We start from the raw sequence: 13,933 nt of genomic DNA on the forward strand, positions 1-13,933 counted from the left end.
ACAAGCAATAGCATTTCCATAGTGATAATATAATGGGGTTATTATACAGTTTTAGTCAGAAAGCACAATACATCATGCTTAGTACATAAAGTAGACACTCCAAGTGGTATGAAAGGCCTACTTTTCAATTTGATATATATTTTGAAGAATATGAATTTGCCCTTGTAATTCAGAGATTTTTCTGAACCTCTGGTAGGAGTGAAAACAAATTTTGGAACCTATCAGGTACTAAGACAATCCAATTGAAGGGTATTTGAAACCTAAGGGCTAATTATATTATTTATTGGCCTGTGGCTAGAATTTTACAATTGCCTGCAGCAGTGGTGAGATTAAAATGAATATCTTGTAACGTGGTGGCCTCAACCTGCACACAGCTATCATTGGCTTGGAAGAGCAGGTGTCCTGTCAGGGTAGTTCCTTGTTCCATACCCTCCCAACAAACATTGTCATGAACAGTGACAACTTCCCCTGGCTTCAGTTTATGTACACACTGAAACTGTGGGGGTTCTAATGGCTAGAATGCCCATTGACTCCTTATCCCTATACAAATGTTGGGTGTTATTCCAGGAACACTGACTAAAAATCGATTAGGCAAACCAGGTAGTTGGCCTTTATAGATATTCCAGATTGCAGCTGCGCTATTTGCACCATCCCATAGGTAAAACCAGCTAAATCTCTTTTCTTTCTAGAGGAGACCTGTGCCCTTTGCTGTGCTAGCCAAATAGCAGCCCCCTTTGAGCAATTTGGATACATGAAAGTGATTTGAAAGCTGAATAGGGGCAGGGTAAACTTTACAGTCCCTAACATGGCATTAATTATTGTTATTCAATGTCCTAGTACATTTCTCTTGGGGATAGCATTATACCACATCTATTGTTTAAATATTCTCAGGTACTTTCAAGAAGCATTAACATAAATAGCATAGGAAGGGGTATATTGTAATATGGTACAGGTTAAATTATTAGTTACTGGGATCATTTCAGTACAAGTAAAATTTCCAGTGGCAGAACACACTCTCTGAGCATGAGTCTGATTTACTAATTGGGTAACCAAAACAATAAGGACCCCTTCTCCCGGATATAGTACAGACTTCTGGAATGGCCATTATGTCAACCCTATTATAAAACCTTAATTTCAAATTCTGGAAACTCAATTGTAAGGATGTCATATACTTTTATCTCCTCTGACCAGTCTTTTTCCCCACTCAATTGTTCGCTTATATGGAATATCCTGAACCTTACAAATAATTTTTTCAAACAATATTTAAATAAATCACTAAAGTGCGAAGGCCTTGGCCACTGGCTTTTATCAGCTATATAGCATTGTCTGTATTTGGATGTGTTACAGGGGTAATAGTGTAATGGAGGAAATGGCGGGGCAGTGGCAACAAGGTGCCTTTGGTATTTGTCGTCATTTAAAATCCAATTAGGGAGGGTAATACATGCTGAAGGTACTTATCCAAAAAACACAGGGCGCAGCCTGTAGAATAAATCCCAAAATCCAGTCAATACCACATTCCCAAGCATGGGTCCCTCAAGTTTCTTCCTGCCAGTGTATAATTCTTTGTTTCTTCACCAGGGTCAGTTCTTAATGTCTTTTGTAGTCAGGAATTCCTGGACTTTGGCAATTTCAGCGGAAGGAATATTTTTGTTCTTCTTTCCTGAAGCAATCGTGGCACAGCATCATACAGGGGAGAGGTTACTAGCACATCACCCTGTAGCGCTTTGGTTTCTGTAGCAAATACAGAATGCAGGTTAGCTCTGTCAGTGGACAAGGGAGAGGTTACCAGCACATCGCCTTGTCCTTTTTCCCTGCAGTCCAGAAGGAGGAAAAGAAAGAAATACCAGAAAGAGAGACAGGCTGATCAATAGTAGGAGTTGAATTATCTCGAGGCTGAGGGGCTTTCTTGCAGTGAGAAGCATGGGTCCAGGCAGTCAGTCCTTGACACTTTACAGCGGTGTTGGTAGTTAGCAGAACTTGATAAGGGCCTTTCCAGTGTGAAGCCAGAGCAGTCTTTCGTTGATGGACTTTACATAGACTCAGTCTCCTGGTTTCAATGAATGGCACGGCTGCTAGGGTCTTTAGGTAACGCTTTTTACCTGTGAGAAAAGAAACCTAACATTTCATTAATGCCTGGCAGAGTTTTGCAGATTTTACAGCTGCTTGGGCACATTCAAGCCCACCCCCACCCCCTTTTCTTGGTTGTCAGCCAAGTCTTAGCTGTGAGCAGTGTCCTTGAATGGGGCCAGCATCTTATCTTTGGACTGTTCTGTTCTTTTTCCTTCTCCCCTCCTTCTTTAACCTACAAAGGAAACTTCCACTCATATACCTTTTCCCAACAATAAACACATACACATTGCTATTATACAGTACTTTAGTCTTATTATTCAATGTATGCCACATACACCCTTCCAGTAAAAAGGACTTTATTACAGAGCTTTGGAGCAACAAGCCAGGACAAGCACACCCACTTTTGAGGAGTTCACTCAGTACAACCTCTGGTGTCCGACAGCTTTCCTCCCTCCCCAGCCCTCTGGCTAGAAATCAGAGGTAGCCAGAAGGATCCCATGTGCAATATGGGGAATGAGTTAACCTTTCACGTCCTTGCTTCTAAAGACTGTTGGTGTGCAAAATTTAACATTTTTTTCAATTAAAAGATCTGGCCAATGAAGTTTGTTTTTCTTACATAAGCAAATGTATTAGACTTTAGTAAATCACATTTTCCTGATATTATCCAAACACTTTGTATTCCAAATTGAATAAAACAAATATCTACATTTTGATTTAACCCTTCTATTTGATTTTGAACTAGACTCTCCTATGAAAATATTAAAACACAACAATTCTGGCCACAAGACAAACACCACAAGATAGGACATAGAACACAGAACACAATTCATACTGTGCCAGTAAATGCATGGTATGTGGATTGCTTTTCAGCTGGCATTAGTTTCTCTGATTTTCTGAAAGACAAAAAGAACATAGATCTACCGCTTCAGGGCAGTCAGTCATTGTTTAAAATATTCCCTTTTTATACAAATACCCTTGTTAATTGCAGGCAAAACAGAGGAATTACCCATATTTTCTTTATTTGTTTCACAGGCAGCCCAGGTTTCTGTGACTTCTACCTTATCAGTTAGATAATTTGCATTAACACAGGATTTCTGGCTTGCTTCTGGATCCAAAGCTATGCACAGCTTAAAGACTCTTATTTAAAAGGGACAATTTTGATTGCCTTTTACTTTTAACTCCTGCTTTCAAAAAAAACACAGATCTGAAAAAGACAACACAACCTATTGTGGCTCCCTTTGGAGTTCTAATATGATTTTAATTAAATAGCATGGCAGGTTTGCATTTCTTTTACTCCTTCTACAATATACACTGCACATGTTCTGGGGGAAATGCACATTTCCTCCACAATTCAATTTCCACAACACTAGTCATATCAATTTCTACACAAAGGTAGAACTGTTCCTTTTGTGCTTACAAAGTCTCCATGTACGCCCAGTAAAGTGACAGCTCGACCACACACAGTCGGGGCACTGTCCTTCTCTCTCTTTACCAGATCTTTTATCTGCTATTTTGTTACCCAAAAACAAATTCAAATCTTTTTCCATTCTCCTGGCTTTGACTGCCCTGCTGCAGCCACAACTTTGATCTTTTTAAAAAACAAATTTAAATCTTGTAAAGCATTAAGTCACCTTAAGGATTAAATGCTAAATACCAAAATTAAACACTAGTTTCCGGTGTCTGACAAAAGTATTCTCAGTTTTGCAACTTTAAAAATACCACCAATTCATCTCAAACTTACAAAACACAGATTGTACACACCAGGAGTGTTCTTTAGCAAATTTGACTAACTTATTCAGAGTGAAATGATTCCATTTAAATAACCTCTTGCCTGGATTATTTACAGACATCCCTTGGAAAAGGGCCGATTTCTCCTTCAGAATGGCTGCAAAGAAACTAAGAATTTTCTTTTCATAACACCTTTTCTCTTTTCACATTCCTACAAGGTTTCACCACTTAATTCCCTCCAGCATCTACAGAGTTAACTACTCACTCTTTTCCCAACTTCTTTCACTGTTACCTGCCTGCTTTCTGGGCCCAACACTTTTTTTTGTTGTTGAACCATTTCTTTCTAGGGGCTCAGGCTTGTTTCACTACCAATTTAGCAAGGAGGGTGGGCTTCTCAACTAGCCCCTACCCTTCCTGGTCTCTTTTCTTAACAATATCACTCACAAGGGTCACCCGAATCATCTCCCGTGAGGCTTGCCACCTGGACAGAACGCACAGCCAATTGGCATTTAACTGTTCAATTTTCTCTCCAGCTGTCAGGTACACATCTCTTCCCTTTCCCCCCCCCCCCCCAACTCCTCTATTGCCCAGTCCCGCTACGGCCGCTGTGACCTGCCACCCTTCCCCGTCAACCAGGGTGGAGAGAGGAATGCTAAACCCCTCTCTGGTTCCTAGACCTACTGTGGCTGAGAGAGAGAGCACACCTTTAATCATGCAATTCTTAAAATATAATACCAACCAGACCAAGCAAAGCAAACAAAAAACAACAAGGGCAAAACAAATAGATGGGTTCATTCTGCAGGGCTCTTCCCTTTGTCATAAATATAAAGGGAAGGGTAAACCCCTTTAAAATCCCTCCTGGTCAGAGGAAAAATCCTCTCACCTGTGAAGGGTTAAGAAGCTAAAGGTAACCTCGCTGGCACCTGACCAAAATGACCAATGAGGAGACAAGATACTTTCAAAAGCTGGGAGGAGGGAGAGAAACAAAGGGTCTGTGTCTCTGTTGGTATGCTGCTTTGCCGGGGATAGAACAGGAATGGAGTCTTAGAACTTTTAGTAAGTAATCTAGCTAGGTATGCGTTAGATTATGATTTCTTTAAATGGCTGAGAAAAGAACTGTGCTGAATAGAATGACTATTTCTGTCTGTGTCTCTTTTTTGTAACTTAAGGTTTTGCCTAGAGGGATTCTCTGTGTTTTGAATCTAATTACCCTGTAAGGTATCTACCATCCTGATTTTACAGGGGTGATTCCTTTACTTCTATTTCTATTAAAAGTCTTCTTGTAAGAAAACTGAATGCTTTTTCATTGTTCTCAGATCCAAGGGTTTGGGTCTGTGGTCACCTATGCAAATTGGTGAGGATTTGTACCAAACCTTCCCCAGGAAGTGGGGTGCAAGGGTTGGGAGGAAAGACGTGTCCAAACTGCGTTTCCCAGTAAACCCAGTTAGAGTTTGGTGGTGGCAGTGGTTATTCCAAGGACAAAGGATAAAGTTAATTTGTATCTTGGGGAAGTTTTAACCTAAGCTGGTAAAAGTAAGCTTAGGAGGTTTTCATGCAGGTCCCCACATCTGTACCCTAGAGTTCAGAGTGGGGGAGGAACCTTGACACCCTTACTCAATTTTCCACCAAAACTGACAGATTTTTTTTGTTACCAATCTATCCCTCGTGTCAGGTGATCAGGCTGACGCTGCAGGATTGTTGGGGGGAGATGAAGAAAACACGCCGTATGACTGAATTTTAAAAAAGCTTCATTAATAAAATAATAAAATAATAAAACAGAGTGTGTTGGGAACGTTCCCACATCACTCAGGGGAAGAAAAACATTAATGCCCCAAGCCACTTTCATACTCACACACATATGTCCAGACAGGCAACATCTGTGTATAACATCCAGAGAAGGTGGGAGAGGTGGACGGGAGATTATCCTGTATACAGATTGCACAGCGTATCTCTGGACAATCTCCAACTTGCTTCCGCTCTTGGGAGGGCTGTTCTTTTATGCCCTGGGGTCTCCTGGGGCATCTCTTTCAGAGACCCTTTGCTCGGTATTCCAGTCAAGCCAACTGACTGTGGCTTCTTCAGTGTCCCCAAACCACGTTGGCTCCAGGGTCATAAAGGCAGACTGTTGGGTCTCACTGGGCAGCCACGCTTTGCAAATATAATTTCAGGCCTGTAACTTGTATTGCCTTTGCTAGCCTCTGTCTATATATTTCACAGGCAGCTGGAGATAAAAGCAATTTTTTAATTTGTGCTTGGTATGGTCTGTGTTGATTCTTGACCCTTATTGCAGAGCAGCTCTCTCTTTATCTCTGGGCCAAGCTGAATTTTCAAATTAACCCATTCCTTTCGCTCCTCGCTTTCAGCCTTAACTAACTGGGGATATAAGGGAGCCGAGGGGTTGAGGAAGAGGTTTGGGTAGGGAGGCATCCGGATGCTATCGACAAATTGCTCCCACTGTGTGTCAGAGGCTTTTGGTGATGTAAGGGTTCCTCTGAGGTATGTGATTTTATCTAAATCAAAGGTACCTTCTAGTGGGAACTGTTTAGATGGATTATCACGCGTGTAACAGTTCCAATTTTCTAAATACCTGCAGGTTCTGGGACCATAATACACATACATGTGGTACACAGGGGTACCCTTTGGGGTGAGGGGGAATACTTAGACTGTCCCCCACCCATTTTCCAATCAATCACACACACACACACCAGGGGAGGCACCCTGTCTGCTGGTGGCTCATAAACTAAAGTCTCACACACTCCCAGGGAGGGCACCCTGTCCGCTCGGTCAGTTCATGAGCTAAGAAAATTCTCACTCTTTCCTCAGGCACTCACACAGGAAAGATTTATTGAGGATGTCCATGATGCTCCTACACCCCCTTCAGCAAAGAGCATCGGCTAGTCTCAGAATAGAGTATGCGGCATACTCTAGTCTAATCGCCTCACCGGAGGCAATTAGACTAGTCAGTGGTTCAAATGGGGAGGAGAGGATGAGGAGAGATGGGGTCACACAATCCTAGACCCAGGTACACCTCTTGCCGGTCATGCCATGCAGAGAAAAGCCACCTTGGGTTGGATCTTTTACTGATCCACTAAGGTGCAGCCACTGGGCTTGCATTAGAGACATCCCTGGTCATGAGCTTGTGCTTTGCAGGGAGCTCAGGGCATCTTCATTGGCCCTCATTCACAGAGGTGGCCCTCATTCACACTGGCACACACACACACCCCCCTCTGTGTCTTCACACCACGATGCATCTCATGTACAATAACCTTAATACAACCTTTTAGGCAGTAACAACCCCTCAGCACCTGTGCATTAACCTAATGCATTAACCTTATGCATTTACCTTATTGGGGGTGGCAAAACTAAGTCCCCAGCACCACATCAAATTAACCTTATTGGGGGCGGCAAAACAGTTCTCCAGCACCGCTCTGCATCTGATCTTGCTGCACAATCAATAAGTTCAGATGGCGTAAGCCCAAAAGGGACAGACTGCCTCCACGGGCAGTCCTCCTCGGATACCCCAATAGAGATTTCAAAAGGTCTCCTACCTCTATTGTGGTGCCATGGGGTCCGCAGCAGCTGCCATTGTCTCAGCAGGCATTGCCATCCTGGACGAGCCCCCAAATTGTCGAAGAAAAACAAACAGAGTTCTCACTCTCTCGGTTGCGTGCAGCAAGTCAGATACACTATTTTCTCAAGCAATTGCACAGAGGGAGAGAGTGCACTAGGACACAGGGTTTCCCCCTCCTAGGCAGGTCTCTCAAAAGAAACAATTAAGGCAAGCATTTATACCTTTTGTTACATACAGTAATGATCAACAATTGCAGTTTGTTTATATTAGGTCTTGCCCATTCCTGTATTTTCTCACTTCTATTCTCAAAACATAGCTATCTCAAGGCTGGGTCACGCTGACTCTACTCTGCTGTCTTCCTACCCGCTTGCAACGTGAGCCCTGCTTCTACAAATCTCGCGTTATTAAAACTAGAGTTAGCCTGAGTTCTGCTCATTTCAGAGGCCTGCATCCAAATTCCCTTTATCTACTTCCACATGCCCTTCTAATAGCCCTGGTCTCTGCCTGTTCAAATTCTGCCTCCGGGCACTAAGCCTCAGTGGTCCAGCCCTGAGTGAAGCTTTCACCCTTCCTTTCACAAATATTATGAATGTATAACATAGGAATATTGTCATCGGCAAGGTCCATCTTCCCATATAGGCAGCACCAGTGGGCCTTTAAATGGCCAAAAACACATTCAACAGTTATTCTGCTTGCTCAGTCTATTGTTGAACTGCTCCTTGCTGCTGTGTAGGTGCCCCATGTATGGATTCATAAGCCATGCCATTAAGGGGTATGCAGGATCTCCCAGGATCACAATGGGCATTTTGACTTCCCCTATGGTGATCTTCTGGTCCGGGAAGAAAGTCCCTGCTTGTGGCTTCCTGAACAGGCCAGTGTTCCGAAGAATGCATGCGTCATGCACCTTTCCGGACCAGCCTGCGTTAATGTCTAGGAAACAACCACGGTGATCCACAAGCGCCTGGAGAACCATTGAGAAATACCCCTTCCAATTAAGGTACTCTGTGACTAGGTGGTCTGGTGCCAGAATTGGAATATGCGTACCATCTATCACCCCTCCACGTTAGGGAAGCCCATTTGTGCAAAGCCATCCACAATGTCACACACATTGCCCAGAGACATGGTCTTTCAGAGCAGAATGTGATTAATGGCCCTGCACACTTCCATCAACACGAGTCCAACAGTTGACTTTTCCCACTCCAAACTGGTTAGCAACCAATCGGTAGCAGTCTGGAGTAGCCAGCTTCCACAGTGCAATCGCCATGCCCTTCTCCAACAGCAGGGCAGCTCTCATTCTTGTGTTCTTGTGCTGCAGGGCTGGGGCGAGCTCATTACACAGTCCCATGAATGTTCTGCAGTCACTGCTCGTCATCCCAAACATGCATGACAATGTGATCCCACCACTCAGTGCTTGTTTCCCAAACCCAAAAGCAGCATTCCACTGTGGTCAGCACCTCCGTGAATGCCACAAGCAATCTCGTATTGTAGCTAGTACGCATGGCGGGATCAGTATTGTACTCTTGCCTTAGTAGTTTAAGGAATAACTCCATTGCCACTCGTGACATGTTGGTCAGAGCGAGCAGCATACTGGTCAACCGTTCAGGATCCATTCCTGCAGACTGAAGAGGCAGGGTGAGCAGTACACAAACCGTTGAAAGATGGCACCGAATGCGGACAGAAGCACAGGGCTTGCTGGGATGCGAAGCAATGCATCACAGGGCATTGGGACAGGATCCAGGATGCCCCGTGCTCCCCTCCACCTTCCCAGAACTCTTAGTGGCAGAAGTGGAAGAGATGCTGTGTGGGATAGCTGCCCAGAGTGCACCACTCCGAATACCGCTGCAAGTGCCGCAAGTGTGAACACGTTATTGCGCAGGCAGCTGACAGTGTGAACCCACAATAGCGGTTTCCCTTCAGCGCTTTCTGAGCAGCGCTGTAACTGCCGGTGCTGTAACTCTGCCAGTGTGGACATACACTTAGGATAGTAACAGCATCAGTAGGTTGTTTACTCTAATTAAGACAAACTAGTAGCTAAATATCATTAACATAATTCAACAGCTAAACTTAAAGAAATAGTATCTTATAAGCAAGTATAAACTGAAGTAACTACATTACAACTACTATAATTCAACTTGATAATCAAAAATTTAAAAGTAAAGAATGATTTAGGATGAAACTAACTAGGTTGAATAGGACAATATAATTAAAAGTAGTGTTATCGTAAATAAAACCTAGCAAAGCCTTTATTACTTTTTTACTATTTTTGTAAGACAGAAGCATTATCTGGTTTAAGTTTGATTCTTGAGGCAAGTTCACAGCCATATGACTACTACAGCTTGAAATAAAGCAGTGTTTCGGTACATACCTAACTGGAAATGTTACGAAAATACATACAAAGCTAAGGTACCAAAAACACCCAGTGTGATAATTAGGGCTCCATGTCTGTCATGGAGGTCACAGATTTTGTGACTTTCTGCGACCTCTGTGACTTCTGCAGTGGTCAGTGTGGCTGACCCCAGGGCCACCCAATCCAGGGCCACTGGATCCAGTGCCAGCTGCTCAGGTGGCCCCCAGGACAGCCACTGCTCCGGTGGTCCTGGGCAGCGGTCCCCAGGTGGGTGGCCGGAGCAGCCGTGCTGCTGGCCCCGGTGTCCTCCCCCGCTGCACCCTGCCCCAGCAGGGCCCTGCCATGCTCCCCCCAGCTGCCCCACTCCCCCAAGATTTAATCACAGGTATTTTTAGTATAAAACATGGACAGGTCACAGGCCATGAATTTTTGTTTATTGCCTGTGACCTTTAGTACTTTTACTAAAAATACCCATGACTAAATCATACCCTTAATTCTAATACAACAGTACAACACAGAGGATTAACTCTAATTTAGTGGAGTCAATAGAAAATTTACAACTGTGAAAGTTCAGAAAGCAGTTTGATTAACCAAGATATTAAAATTAAGGTTAATTAAGCAAGTAGAGGAAGTGTCCTTGGAAAGCTGATAAGGCCGATAGCACACTGGACAGGAGATACTGATATTTGAGTTACTTGGCAAAATACCACACACCAATGGGCAAACATAGAAAGAAATATCAAAGTACCCTCTTTTGGTATTTAAAATTGACACAGGTAAGACAGTAACTAGTTAAGTTACCACACCAACATTGAAATGAGGCTAGTATGGAGTGTAAGGTATTAATATATTAGTTAACCCTGTAGTTAAAAACACACAACACAATTAAAGTTAGTGAAAAAGTTTATAACACACAAAAGACTGAAGTGATAGCTTTTCTCACTTCACACACAGTGTAGTATTACAAGGGACATAGATCCAAGGATGTATCTCTCACTAGCAGATAATTCTGTCACACATTCAAGGCAGCACAGCTGCAGAGTGCATAAGTCACAGGACAAAGAACAGTGATTTCATGAAGTTGTTAGTTCTTAGTAATATTTAAAGCTGGGAACGTAAGGACCAACAGGTTCACAGGCAGCCCTCACACCCTAGCCACCACTGGGCAGCTCACCCAGAACTATGAGAAATGAGAAGCTAGCAGAACTCTGACCCCTTCTAGAGGCACCGCCCACAAGAAATCTGATTGGCCAGACCACACTATTTAAGACAGGAGGCAGCACAAGAAGTTGTCCAAACAACTAGTGTCTTCCTGACTGGTTGCTGGACCTGACTCTTGTTTGAACCCTAGCTTCCGATTCTGGCTCCGACCTGTGACTTGGACTCCAGCTCTGACCATGACATCAGACAGCCCACATTCCAGTGCTGTCAAGGAACTGAGTTGAAACAAAACAAAATGAACCATCCAACAATTAATTTCCTTAAAATCTTTGGTTTTAAATGGACATAACTACTATAAACATCTGCTGTACTTAAGTTATATTTTTGTGGTTAGCTCTTCTAAGCAATAAATCAGATAATTTAGTAACCCAAATGAAGAAAGTTCATCACTACACACCAGGTAATTCTGGTAGTTAAGGGTGAAAGCACGCAGTTGAAATAAGCGCCAAATCAGTTTTAGTTACAATGTTGTTAGATTTAAATCCTATAATTTAGTTCAGTTAGGTTCTGAGGAGAATATTCCCTAATCTTTAAGGCTCTATTTTTTTTCCTATTTCTAGTGTAAGTTTTTTTTTTTTCTACATTTGGTATCAAAATATCTTAACAGTAGCGATGGATGTTGTTACATTTATGACTTTGGTGTTTTCCAGCCAAGAGTTCCTGCAAGCCCAAGATTCTGATTTTTTGAATAGGTCTGAACCCCAATGGGTTCAGTGAGGTAAGAGAACAATAATTATGCTATAACTCAAATTCTGATTTCCTTGGAAGCAGAACAATTACCTAAGGAATTTTAGCAATACTCATTGGATTTCCTAAATCTCTAAAAGCAGGTGGAATTTCTCTCCTTCCTTCTGTTGTTTGGTGTGCAGCCTTCTTTTTTGTGGTGGGACTTAGGAGTCTGTCTTCAGGGAAATGTCTCTTTCCCCCCGACAAGATGCTTATAATTGGGATTCTGGGCTTCAGCATCCCAGGATGTAAAGTACTCCTAAAGAGAATGACTTTTCCTTAGGGAGAGTTAAACACTTCTTATGTAGAATGGACCAGCTTCTCTGGAGCAGGCATTAATCTGCTGAACACAATCTGCTGCCATAGGTTTTGTTGGGCAAAGTTTGGGGATTGACAATCCTTTTTAAGTATGATCACCCCATTTGGCTGCACTGGGAGGGCTTGATCTACCCAAAAATATGTATATGGCAATTTTCTATTCGTCCTTTTCTTTTGAAGAGGAGGTCATTCATTAGAGGTGAACAGGTCAAATTTTTGGCAAGTTTCCTGCCCATCCAGTAGGTGGTATTCAAGATTCATACAAAGTTCCTTTCCAAGGGTTTTTATCCTTTCCTTGGAATTCTTAATTTCTTATTTAGCACAGTTAATTAAAACACACTCACAGAATTGTTTAGAGAGTCTTTGGGTTCACTTTCTGTTTTCTAGTTCTTGAACCATTTAACAACAGGATTGAGTTTTCATATTGTTGTAATTTGATAGTTAACTTCCGGTAGCTTTATGCAATGACCAGGATGTGAGTGGCCAGGCCTTGTGGTTGGAGCAGGAGGCAGGCCTAGTGATTGGAGCAGGAGGTCAAAACCAAAGACAGCAACAGGTACCAAGCTGAAGGCTAGAGACAGAGTCAGGTGCCAAGCCAGGAATCAGAACTGGAGACAATACCAAATATCAAGCCAAAGGTCAGAACCATTGACAATGTCAGGTGCTAAGTCAAAGGTCAGAGCCAGAGACAAGGTCAGAGGAGCAGGAGAAGAACACGACAACAGGAACTGGGAGTAGCCAAGAGCCTGAGATGGGAGGTCAAAGATCGGAGGGGAAACAGGAACCAGGAGCAGACAGTAATGCAGAGCTCAGAAGTCAGGTAAGCACCAGGGGTCCATAGTAGCAGCCAGCCAAGGATTCCTTAAGTTCCTCAGACAACTTCCTGTTATTACTTCCTGGTTTATAGAGTACTCCTTAGCCAATAGAGCAGCTGGCTGTTTCCCTCACTTGGGAGCTTTGGGGGCAGGACCCTCTGCAAGCTAACCCTTTCCTAGTTACTCAGCTAAGCTGCTGGGTGGCAGTCATGACCGGAGCGCGGCTGTGGGGCTGGGTTTGAGGCCTGTGATCCCTCACACTCTGTGATTCCTGTTAACTTTAATCTGAGGAGAGTTTTAGGTCATCCCACTTCCAAATGCAGGAAGAAATTAAACCTAATTTGATTCTAATTTTAAACAACTTCCAGGTTCATTATAAAAGCAATAGCCTAACTCCAAATGGTTAGAATAGTTTCATTTGTTTTAACCAGTCCTAGATACTTCAAAACATTAGCAAAACAACAAGAGCATTAATTCTTACTAATAATGACTTCTAATATAACCCACTTGCTACACAATATTTATACAACATTTCTAGGTTTATTAATATTTGAGGATACATTATAGTTCTGTAGACCAAATTTTTAAGATTTGTTAGTAAAAAGATCTTTTGACATGTCCATGAACGTATTCAACTATACAAAACTGACTATTACAAAATAGCCTTTGTTTAATCACTTTAAGCCTTAACAAAAGTATCATAAAATGTGATTTGGCTGTAAAGTTGTAAGGTTTCCCAAATGGGAACTGGTTGTTCACTTATCACTCCATTATCTTTCCAGGTACTGAAGTTAAGGTGACTGACTTGTAATTCCCTGGGTTGTCCTTATCCCCATTTTTATAGATGGGCACTATATCTGCCATTTTCCAGACCTCTGGAATGTCTCTCCCATCTTCCATGACTTTTTGAAGATAATTGCAAAAGGCTCCGATATCTCCTCTGTCAATTCATTGAGTATTCTAGGATGTATTTCATCAGTCCCTAGTGACTTGAAGACATCTAACTTGTCTAAGTCATTTTTGACTTGTTCTTTCCCAATTTAGCCTTTGATCCTACCTCATTTTCACTGGCATTCATTAAGTTAGATGTCCAATCACTCCTACCCTTTTTGGTGAAAACTGAAACAAAAAAAGGTC

General features: G+C 42.6%; 1 long non-coding RNA gene across 1 annotated transcript in view; it reads left to right on the plus strand.

Moving 5' to 3' along the window:
- The window catches only part of LOC141986567 (uncharacterized), a 91,112-nt gene that overhangs the window by 57,413 nt on the left and 19,766 nt on the right, over positions 1 to 13,933 (plus strand). Inside the window, exon 2 of the long non-coding RNA XR_012639327.1 lies at positions 11,588 to 11,655. This is a non-coding gene — a long non-coding RNA (uncharacterized LOC141986567). The remainder of the gene's footprint in view (positions 1 to 11,587; positions 11,656 to 13,933) is intronic.

This window comes from Natator depressus, chromosome 1 (genome assembly GCF_965152275.1).
Source record: "Natator depressus isolate rNatDep1 chromosome 1, rNatDep2.hap1, whole genome shotgun sequence".
Lineage (NCBI taxonomy): Eukaryota > Metazoa > Chordata > Testudines > Cheloniidae > Natator > Natator depressus.